Below are 6,302 nucleotides of genomic sequence, written 5' to 3' on the forward strand. Positions count from 1 at the left end.
TGGGCTCATTAGTCTGACTGTTAAGTTTATTTTATCTTGTCCTGGATTTCAGTGAGTGTTGGTTCTGTGTCATCACAATAACAAGTCATAGCTTGGTGTATGTGTAATGATTTGACTGCAACTACCAATTAAAAATATATATTATTGTGTACTAAAAGTGTGTCCATGAGTACAGATTTGTTTAATGTCTGTGTGTAGCCTGTATTTTGTGCACATTAAAGATCAGTCTCACGGTCCTTTGCTACGTCAGGTTTCTCCCTGAACATCATCTCCCATGCTTGCTTTTTGGCAACCTGTGAGGGATACACACATCCTTGGTATGCAGCTTTTTTTTTCTTTTTTGGGGGTGATGTATTTCAGGGCACCAGGGGCACAGAGGCAGCCTGGGATGCCAGGGGCATGACGACGGGGAATGCACAGCAACTAAGTCCAATCCAAGGTATCAGGGGCACCAAAGCAGCGTAGGATACCAGGGGCACCAAGGCAGCTTGGCATACCAGAGGCACAAAGGTTGGTTTGAATACAATTGGCACGAGGCTTGTGTTACTGCGGATTTGTTAAGCCAGTGATGGGGGGGCTTAAGTGTGGGTTACCAGGACCTGCTGGAGCCAGAGGTCTGCCCCGGAACTCCTGGCTTCTGGCTGGGGGCTCCTGAGTGAGGCAGTGTCGGCCCCGTGTAAGTGAGTTGAGAGTGCCAAAACACCACCTCCGACATTATTAGCAGAGGTGATTTCTAGCTTGAATGCTATACTGGTCATACTCTGGTGTCAGGTGTCCGATTTATTATTTTTTTTTCCCCAGTTTATTTAAGTTTTAAAGTGAGGTGCAAAATAGAGACAGCAGAACGATTAGCACAGTTAACAGTGTACCAGTTATTTACAATCAGAAGTGGGCTAGAAGACACTCAAATACCCAAATATGAGCACATACAGGAAAGAGATCAAATCAGAATAAAGTAGTAAGAACCATAATGTGATAACAGACAGATAAATCAGAAAATGAGTATAGTACCTGCATGTACACGCCCAAACAAACACACACACACACACGACAAAACCAACAAGACAAAAAAAACAGACAAAAAGCAAAAGAAAAAAAAACTATTTACACCTAGTGAGAGAAGACGGTTATCTGTTATCAATCAGGAAGAAATCAATACGCGTAAAGGTGTGGTGGACTGGGGAGAAAAAGGAGTATACCTTCTAGGAAGGGTGGAGAAAACGCCAGGAATCATGACACTAAATTCAGCCATAAAAGAACTGATGATCTTAGATGAGCGTGAGGGTGTGGGTATGTTTGTAGAGGAGCGATCCAGTTGCGGATCAAGCCAGCAGTTAAAATCTCCACCCAATATTAGATGGTATATGGACGGATCAGGGAGTAACTGGAAAATACGCTTAAAAAAAAGTTCATCGTCACAGTTGGGAGCATATATATTGCCAACGCCACAGGAATATTGCAAATGGTACCAGTAACAATGACATATCTACCAGAAGAGTCAGAAATAGTTTAAGAGTGCACATAAGGGATCGATTTACTAATAAGAATGGCCACTCCTCTGGATTTGCTGTTAAATGAGGAGTGATGAACCTGACTGACCCAGCTGTGCTTTAGTTTCACATGATTTACATTCTTCAGGTGTGTCTCTTGTAAAAAAGCTACATACGCACCCAATCATTGCATGTGGTGTAGTACCTTACTACGCTTTATGGGACTGTTGAGCTCCTTGCAGTTAAAGCTGGTGAAACAGATCTCTTGTCCTACCGCTGTAGGTGGAGTCGAGCGCGGAACAACCATAGGACAGAGTGAAATGAGAAATGTAAACAAAAATCACCCTGGCAAGGTGAAAAAAAAAAATATACAGAGACAAAAAGACAAAGACAGCAAACCAACACATACACACATGTACCATAACCCCCTCTGCGAACCAACCCATTCGCAGAAGCATCCCCCCAAATGGGATGCACGAAACCCAATCAGCAAAACCAAAACACAAAATCCAGCCTATCTGAGGCTATAAGAGTAGTCTTAACTACTGGCTTATTCTCCTGGGAATATGATAAATATAAAACAATATATGGCAGCACGGTGGCGCAGTGGTTAGCACTGCTGCCTCACAGTTAGAATAGCATCTGGAAGGCCTGGGTTCGATTCCACCTTGGCCCGGGCCTCTCCCTCTCTCTGTGTGGAGTTTGCATGTTCTCCCCGTGCTTGCGTGGGTTTCCTCTGGGTACTCCGGTTTCCTCCCACATTCCAAAGACATGCACTTACTGGGGTTAGGTTCATTGGCTACACTAAATTGCCCATAGGTGTGAATGAGAGCGTGAATGTGTGTGTGAAAGGTTGTTTGTCTCTGTGTTGGCCCTGCAACAGGCTGGCGACCTGTTCAGGGTGTACCCTGCCTCTCGCCCTGTGACAGCTGGGATAGGCTCCAGCCCCCCCGCGACCCTGAACAGGATGAGCGGAAGCGAATGGATGGATGGATAAAACAATATATCAAGAAAAAAAACCAAATTGCACCACCTACAGAACAAGAAGTTTGTAGGAACATGAAGGAAGAAACAAAAAGTATATATATATATATATATATATATATATATATATATATATATATATATATATATATATATATATATATATTTTTTTTTTATAAGGAGTAAGTAAATAAATAAATATGCAAACAAATCAAAAGTGAACAAACAAATTGCTAAAGAGACCAAACTGTAGGTATAAATATAGGGGAAAAGAGCTCACGTAAAGAACGTCTGCATATCAAATATAAGCACCTTAAAACAGGAAAGAACTAGTCTACAGTAAGGCACATAAAGGCCATCTGGCTAGTATCATTAAAATTACAAGAACCAGGTAAAGGACCACAATTGGAAACGTGACCACTGTATATCAGCAGATTTCTCAGAAGGCACTATCAGGAGTAGTACATGAAGTACTGCATATTAATTATATAATAGTGCCCAAACAAAATACTGTCCAGTCGTTGAGTCGGCAGCACCTCTCAAGTCAAACAGTGGCTGGGTCAACCCCATTTTTTAAGTTTTTCTCTACAAAGTCTGTGAAAAGAACAGGGTCTTCAAATTTGCGGACTTGTCCGTCAGGAAGAGTGATCTGTAGCGTCGCAGAGAAGAGAAGACCAAGCTTAACCCCAGGGCAGGAATGGAGTTCCTTCTTCACTTTCACAAAAGATGCACGTTTTTTGGCCACTGAGGTTGTGTAATCAGGAAAGGTGAACACACGTTTTCCCTCGTAGAGCAAAGGAGATGACTCACAAGCCTTTCGCAGAATCTTGTTCCGCACTTGGAACAGGTTGACACGGGCAACACAAGGGCGCAGAGGGTCCCCCTCTGCCGGCCTGGCCCGAAATGTACGATGTGCCTGGTCTAGGACGGGTTTAGCATCAAGGCCAAGCAAGTCCTGAAACAGAACGGACACAAACTCAGTTGGCTGATGTCCCTCCGATCCCTCAGGCACCTCCACAAGACGGATATTGTTTAGTCTGGAGCGACCCTCCAAGTCTTCACATTTTCTGGATCGCGTGCCCACTTGTTGAGTTAATGAGTTAACTGAGGCTTCCAGGGCAGCTAGCCTTCCATCCCGATCGCTGGCAGCGCGCTCCAAATCGTGAATAGCAGTCCCAAACGAAATAATTTTAGCCTCTAGTGGTGCCACGGCCGCTGCAATCTCCTTCTTAACCACGTTCGAAACAATGTTCTCAAACCTGTTGATGAGCTCAGTACGTGAATCGTCTAGTATCTGCTGCATCTTGGTTAGCAAAATGCTGTTAACATCTGGTTCAGCAGGAGCCTCGTGGCCAGCTTTGCTGTGAGTAGCCTTGTTAGGGTCGTTTTTCCCCATGTTTAGTACCAGTACTTGCAAGTTACGCAACAGTCCTGAAGCTACATTCACTGGTAGACCCTACAGATTCAAAAGAATATATTCAGTGGTTCAAAAATATACAATAAAAGACATATCCCCTCGGAGCTGCAGCAAAACACGTCCTACATAGTCGGTGCTCAGCAGCGCCCCGAGGTGTCCGACTTAGAGTGCTCGTGAGGCAAAGAGAGGAGGCTGGGAACCTTCCCCGTACACCTCCGGCTCTACTTCCAGCCTCCACCATGCACTCGACGCTCCGCTCCACATCTCGCTTTGTCTGGCGGGTACTCACGCCAGCTGTGCTTCTCTGATTGACCAGCAAATGTGGCCCGCCATTGGAGGGCAGCCGCCGAAGCCCCGGTCGTAGTGCCGGTCGCTCTCGGGCAGTGGGTTCCTCTGGTCCGCAGGCTCGCCTCCAGCCCTGCCTCCTCTTCCCCTCAGTCTGGGGAAAATAACGCTGCACTCTCTATGCAGCTGCTGCCGCTACGTTATCCGCCACGAGAGACGAAGTGGACCCCTCGGCAGCAAGACCAAGGCACCCCATCTGATCCAGCTGTCCTACGATGGATCCCCCTGCTGCCACAAAGGCAGCATAGCATACCAGGGGCACGGAATCAGCGCAGCATACCAGGGACAAGGATGCAGCCGAGGATACCAGGGGCACAAAGGCAGCGCAGCATACCAGGGGGACAAATGCAGCTTAGAATACCAGGGACATGATGAAAACCTGCCCTACCCATGGCACAAAGGGAGCTTAGCATACAAGGGGCACAAAGGCAGCTGAGCATTCCAGGGGCACCAAGACAGACTGGGATACCAGAGGCCCAAAGGCAGCGCAGCATACAAGGGGCACGAAGGCAGCGCAGCATACCAGGTGCAAAAAGACAGACTGTGTTACCAGACGCCAAAAGGCACAGCAGCATACCAGATGCACAAAGGCAATGCAGGAAACCAGGGGCACAAAGCAGCTTAGCACACCAGGGGTATGAAGACAGCCTGGGATACCAGGGACACAAAGACAGCGCAGCATACCGGAGGCACAAGTGCAGCACAGCATACCAGGGGCACAAAAGCAGCTTAGCACACCAGGGGTACGAAGACAGCGCAGGATACCAGGGCCACAAAGGCAGTGCAGCATACCAGGGGCACAAAGGTAGTGCAGCATACCAGGGGCACAAAGGCAGCGCAGCATACCAAGGGCATAATGGCAGGGCAGCATACCAGAGGCACAAAGGGAGTTTAGCACACCAGTGGCATGAAGAGAGCCTGGGATACCAGGGGCACAAGGGCAGCTTAGCATACCAGGGGCATGAATTCAGCCTGGGCTACCAGGGGCACAAAGGCAGCGCAGCATACTAGAGGCACAAAGGGAGCTTAGCATACCACTGGCATGAAGAGAGCCTGGGATACCAGGGGCACCAAGACAGCAAAGCATAACTGGGAAACAAAGGCAGCGGCTCATACCAGGGGCACAAAGGCAGCTAAGCATACCAGGGGCAGAAAGCAGCTTAGAATACTGGGGATACGATGACATCCTGGTACACCAGACCAACCAAGTTAGCACAGCATACCAGAGGCACAAAGGCAGTGCAGCACACCAGGGGCACAAAGTCAGCTTAGCACACCAGGGGTACGAAAACAGCCTGGGATACCAGGGTCAAAAAAACAGAGCAGCATACCAGAGGCACAAGTGCAGTGCAGCTTACCAGGAGCACAAAGACAGCCTGGGCTACAACAGGCACGAAGGCAGCATGGTATACCGGGGGCATGAAGACAGCCTGGGATGATGGCAGCGCAGCATAATAGGGGCACAAAGGAAGCAAAGGCATACATGGGGAGAGAAGGCAGCCTGGGGTTCCAGGGGAAAAAAGGCAGTGCAGCATACCAGGGGCACCAAGACAGCCTGGGATAAAAAAGGCACAAAGGCAGCGCGTCATACCAGGGGCACGAATACAGCACAGCATGTCAGTGGCAAGAAGAAGGCCTGGGATACCAAGAGCACCAAGACAGCACAGAATAATAGAAAAATTATGGCAGTGCAGCATTCCAGGGGCACGAAGACAATGCAGCATAACAGGGAAATGAAAACAGCCTGCCCTACCAGCAGCACAAAGGTAACGCAGCATACAAGGGGCACGAAGATAGCGCACCTTAGAATACCAGGGGCACAAGACAGACTGGGATACCAGGGGTACAAAGGCAGCAAAGGCATACCAGGGGCACAAAGGCAGTACAGTATACCAGGCGCACAAAGGCAGCGCTGCATACCACAGGCACAAAGACAGCCTGAGATTCAAGGGGCACCAAAACAGCGCAGCATAACAGGGAAACAAAGGCTGTGCAGCATACCAGGGGCACATAGGAAGCATGGGATACCAGGGGCATAAAGGCAGCTTAGCACACCAGGGGTATGA

Source organism: Archocentrus centrarchus, chromosome 11 (genome assembly GCF_007364275.1).
Source record: "Archocentrus centrarchus isolate MPI-CPG fArcCen1 chromosome 11, fArcCen1, whole genome shotgun sequence".
Classification (NCBI taxonomy): domain Eukaryota; kingdom Metazoa; phylum Chordata; class Actinopteri; order Cichliformes; family Cichlidae; genus Archocentrus; species Archocentrus centrarchus.